This window comes from Meriones unguiculatus, assembly GCF_030254825.1.
Source record: "Meriones unguiculatus strain TT.TT164.6M chromosome 13 unlocalized genomic scaffold, Bangor_MerUng_6.1 Chr13_unordered_Scaffold_34, whole genome shotgun sequence".
Lineage (NCBI taxonomy): Eukaryota > Metazoa > Chordata > Mammalia > Rodentia > Muridae > Meriones > Meriones unguiculatus.
Genome location: NW_026843646.1, coordinates 871,558 through 877,557, shown reverse-complemented (window position 1 = coordinate 877,557; position 6,000 = coordinate 871,558).

The window sequence follows — 6,000 nt, the reverse complement described above, 5'->3', positions numbered from 1 at the left end:
TTAGGGTCTCCCTGGTAGAATTTTTGGGGTCACTCAGCTATACTATCGTATCATCTGCAAATAGGGATACTTTGACTTCTTCCTTTCCCATTTGTATCCCCTTGATCTTCTTTAATTGTCTTATTACTCTAGCAAGGACATTGAGAATTATGTTGAAGAGATATGGAGAGAGGGAGCAGCCTTGCCTTGTCCCTGAATTCAGTGGGATTGCTTTATGTTTCTCTCCATTTAGCTTGATGTTGGCTATAGGATTGCTGTATATCACCTTTACTATGTTTAGGTATGTGCCCTGTATCTCTGATCTTTCCAATACTTTAAACATGAATGGATGATGAATTTTTTTCAAATGCTTTTTCAGCAACTAAGGAGATTATCATGTGTTTATTTGTCTTTCAATTTGTTAATATGGTGGATCATATCGATGGATTTTTGCATATTGAACCACCCTGTATACCTGGCCTGAAGCCTACTTGGTTGTAGTGGATGATATCTTTGATGTGTTTTTGTATTGGGTTTGCAAAGTATTTTGTTGAGTATTTTTACATCAATGTTCATAAGGGATATTGGCCTGAAATTGTCTTTATGCTGGGGTATCCAGGGCTGCTTGCTCCTGAATAACTGGGTTCTGGAGATGCCATATTGCTTTGTCTTTTGTTGGTTGAGCTTTTCCGCTGGCCTCTACCCATTGGGATATATTAGGTGTTGAGTGGTAGTTTCTGGTACTTCTTGGAATCCTGTGGTGGGTTGAATCGCCTTGGCAGGAAGATGATTTTTTCCCAAAGGAGCTTTCCTCGTTTTTTAGGTATGGTCACTGAATGGCAGGTGTTTTTCAGGAATTGCCACAGCTCATCTCAGGCATACAGACCTGAGTAGTAATTGTTGCCTTTGCTAGTAAAAGGGGCTATTCTCTCACCCAGAGAAGTTCTGGAGACAGCTGCCCTGCTGCTGGGTTTCTTGCTGTAAATTTAGTGAGCTGCTGCTGTAACCTGGGTGCCCTGTGGCTTGGTCACTTTAGTTAGAGATAACTGGTTGTCCCTTGGAGCAGTATCTGGGGGTTGATCTCAGGATACCCAGACTTCTGTAGGTCTCAGTTTGGAGCTCTGTGCCCCAGTACCCAAGTGGTAATCAGTAGCAGGTGAGCACCACTCTCATGTGTACAGCAGGAGGCTAGAGTAGGAGCCTGTGGATAACCAGAAACTTTTCTGAAGCTAGGTGTCCTGAGGTAGGGCTAGATATTTCCCCCACCTTTGGGTTTTCTTTCAATAGGAAGACTCAGTCTGTGGTGTTTGACATAGTATGTAGAATGCGTAGGCACTTGCCAATGATGGCTCCAAGCCAGTGACTGGGAAAGAATCTGAGAACTTTTCCATGAATGTTCCTGTGTATGGTAGATGTAGTGTGTGTGTGGGGAGTTGGCTGAATTCTCTAATCTGGGACCTGCTGTTTCCCTGCCTGTGGGGTTTTGTCCAGACAGGGAAACCCAGCCTCTAGTGTCCTGGGGCACACAGTTCTGTGATGGAGAGTAGGGCATGCAGGGCTAGCACCTGGCGGCGTACTCAGGCCTGACGGCTGTGCACCCACCGGTCTGCAGGACTTTTCCAGGGATAGACTGGGTGACCTGAGGTCAGTCCTGCTTTCTTCTTCCCTATTTCTTTTCTAGACTGGGGCTCCCAGTCTCTGGTGCCCTGGAGAACATAATTTAGTTTGGAAAGGTTATCAGGACACAAAGGTGTATCCTGCGACCCAGGATATCTTCCAAGTTCTCGCTGAGTGACCTGAGAGTGGACCTGACTGACTCCCACACTTTGGAGTTTCCTCTCACCTGGGAAAAAGGATCTTTGTTGTTTTAGGGCCCAGAGTTCAGTCTTTTAGTTGATGTACCAACATTGCTGTCTTACTCCTTAGACACAATGTCCTCCTGGCACCGCCATCTTGGATTCCCCCCTTCCTCATCCCTTTCAAATAATTTTGGTTGAAAGTCTATTTTATTAGATATTAGAATAGCTACTCCTGATTGCTTCTTGGGTCCATTTGCTTGAAAAAATTATTCCTGCTGCAACATCCCAGGAACTTTCCCAGAGATTAGCTGGGTGCTCTGAGGTTGGATCCAATTGTTTCCCTCATCATTGCTTTTCTTCTTACATTTGAAACACAGTCAGTTGGGACCCACAGATCCAACTATTGGACACCATGCAGTCTCTGCTACCCAGCTTATCAGACACAGTATGTAATCAGCCCAACCATCTGGGATCTATTTTTAATTTTTACTGAATATGTGTATTTTGATTGTATGCATGAATATGCACCTCTTGTGTGCCTAATCCTCACAGTAGTCTGAAGATGTCTTCAGAACTCATGAACTTTTAGCAATTGATAGTAGTGTGTCCCAGGTAATCACTGACAATTGAGCCCAATTATTTGAAAGAGCAGCAAGAACTCCTCACTGCTGAGCCATCTGTCCTGTTTTATGTTGCTTATTTATGATCAGCATTTACATTGTTAATATTTTCATCTTTCTATTTTTAGCTGTTTAAACATGCATTCCCTTTTAATAAGATATCATTGAAGTTACAGTTTAAGCTGGGGCAGTGCAGATTTCTGGAAAATAAATATACAACAGGAGTGAATGTATAATACCTTGTAGAAGCTTCAGTAAAGACCTCTCAGTTCTTTCAATATTTTGTGTTTGTTTGATTGACTTTTAGGGGAGGCTCTGTCTTACTATATAGGTCTGGCTGTCCTAGAACTCTTTGAATAGATAATGCTGACATCTAGTTCAATAACATACACCTGTGTCTGCCTCCTGAGTGATGGAATTGAAGGCATGACAGAATACACCCAGCTTGTCCACCCTTTTTTGTAGTTAGTAACTGTTAATAAATTTCTCTGATCTGTACTTATTATAGTTCATCTGTTAATTTCTCTCTCTGTGTGTCTCTGTCTCTCTGTCTCTGTCTCTCTATTTCACACTCTTCTCTCTGTTTGTCTTTGTCCACATTAATTGCCATGTCTATTCCAAAGCTATATCCTCTTCAAAATTTTCAGATATGATACAGTTAAAACTTGTTATTCCGTTTTCTTCTAAAATGACTTAGTGATAACATTAACACTTCTTTTTAATAGAAAAGTTTTAATCTTTATTTTTAATCTATAGACTACATTATTTCATAAGGAGGATATACAAAACAATGATCAAAGAATAATCATGTGTTCTATTCCTTTTCTTTTGTCTGGTCACTCAGAAATATGGTATTATTGGCTATGATTGTTGTTGCTTGCCACTCACATTATTTTTATCCATGTATTCACTGTAGTCCACTTTCCCTTCCACAAATATATGAGCCCTCCTCTTTACATACTGATATGCCACATCCATGAGCCTTGGTCAAAACATAATATTCAGTACCATGTTGTCTTTTGACTGATGTTACCCATCTGTTCAGTGTCCCCTGATCAACACATCTCATTTGTTGCTATATAAAATATCATCACTGTGTTTTGTCCTTCCACTTGTCTCATTAAAGGGTCCTGACCTACTCACCCAAGTAACTGAACATGATTCATAGATTACTCAAGAACCCAACTAATGGCTACTTTATATTCATGTCTTACAAACTGATGAAACACAGGTTTTTGAAGCACATCTTTGGTTTTATTTTTTTTTTCAATCTAACCTTTAGGCTTTTTCATCTCCCCTAGTTCACATCACGCACAGCACCCAACTGTATATCATTCACACTTCTGTGTCAGAAAATAAATTGAAGAAGCAGTAGAATTATATGATTATATTGACAATGACATATAAATTATATTGTTGCCACTATTTCTGCTGTACAAACGCATGGCATATTTTAGAATTCTGTGACCTTCAATGATGTGCATGTGAAATTCAGCCAAGAAGATCTGGCCTTGCTGGAACCTTCCCAGAAGCAACTCTACAAAGATGTGATGCTAGAGACCTGTAAACCTCACTGCTATAGGTAAGACTGCAATTTTTCTTTCACTTTTAAAATAAAGATACAACTTTTACTTTTTTATTGATCCTCTTCTGTAATTCTAATTGAGAATGAGGAGGAATGGGGTAAATAAATCAGTCATGGTTCTAAGGGTCACAGAAGATAGTGATTTAAGTTTTGCCTTAATAATAACATGATATTTCCAATAATATATATTTTCTGGTACTATATTTTAGGCTATAATTGGGATGACCATAATATTGAAGAACATTTTCAAAGTTCTACAAGTAATAAAAGGTAACTTTATGTGTATGTTGATACAGATATAAATCTTAAATTTTAATGTGTCCTGGAAGTCTGGTGTTTTTTGTTTGTTTGTTTGATTGTTTATTGGCTGCTTTTTATTTTCTGTTTTTGAAATAGATTTTTTTTCTGGGTATCTGTGACTTTCTTAGACTTGCTTGTTAGACCAGCCTGACCTCAAAATCACACAGATCTGCCTGCTCTGCCTCCACAAGTACTGGAATTGAAGGCATGTACCAGCACACATGGCTGTGTCCTGGAAGTTTTAAAGAAAAGCAACAGTGTACAAACCGCACTGCTTTAAGTGTACTGATGATCATTAAAATCTCATAATTCCATGTACTTCAATATCAGGTATCTGATTTGTGTTTACAAGGCACTCCCCTAAGATAGAAGAAAATAAAATAATATTATAACAAAAATACCATTTGAATCATATGGACATTACAGCTACTGACTTGAACTGCCAATCTGTTTAGTCCCATTCTATCTACTCAGATATTGTAAGAGGTATACACACTGAAATGGTGATCAGTATGTGTCCAAAACCTTCTAATAAGCAAAAATTACATAGTAGAACCAGTGTTACTCATTTTCGTGCAGTAACATTGTAAAATTTAGTGAAAGGAGCAGCTTATGAGAATCAAGAATATTGTTGTGGAGAAACCTTAATCCCTATATGACATGTCTATGATGAACAAAACAAACTGTTAATTCAATGTGGGAATCTTTATTATTTTTGTAAATTAAACTGGTATATCATATGTCAAAATGATTCTAAGACACATGAGCATAGGGTTATTGAATGAAGCAGTGTCCCTGTCTTTCTCCAAGAACAATTGATTTGGTAGTAGTCCCCACTGTGAGTAAATTTTCTGAATGTGATAAATGGTTACTGTTAATTGGTTTTGCAACTTCACTGAGAATTCATCAGCAAACTCATATTGTTGAAAATACCGATGAATACTAGGAATTTGGAACTTCTGCTTGTCTTGGCCCACTTTGTAAATGAAGTATCATTCATACAGTACAAAAATTTGTGAATGGGATTGCTGTGGTAAAACTCTGAATTCTTACAATACTCTTCATATATAGGAGAAAACCTCTTATAGAAAAATGATGCTATAAAAGTGATCCACATAACAAATGCTCTTACCATCACAGGGATCTTCAAAAATACCCATAATGAAGGGGAATACTGGAACGTGAATAAAGTGATAAAATTTTAAAATTTGATTCTTCTTTACCATTAGACCAAATTATGAAATTAATTCATATAGATAAATATATTTATTAGTGTAATGAAATGACTGTGGTAAATCTTTCACATGTGCCAATTTTCTTTGCAGGCATGAAAGCAGTCATACTGGAGCGAAACCCTTTAAATGCACTCTATGTGGTAAAGCCTTCCCCTATATCACTGTTCTCCTATGGCATAAAATAAAACACACTGGAGAGAAGCCTTACAAATGTAATCAATGTGGTAAAGCCTTTGCAAAAAGCAGTCAGCTCATAAGGCATAAAATAACACATACTGGAGAGAAACCTCATGGATGTAACCAATGTGGTAAAGCCTTTGCACAAAACAGTCATCTCATAAGCCATAAAAGAACACACACTGGAGAGAAACCTTATGAATGTAATGAGTGTGGCAAAGCCTTTGCAGAAAACAGTACTCTCTTAAGCCATAAAAAAACACACACTGGAGATAAACCTTATGAATGTAATGAGTGTGGTAAAG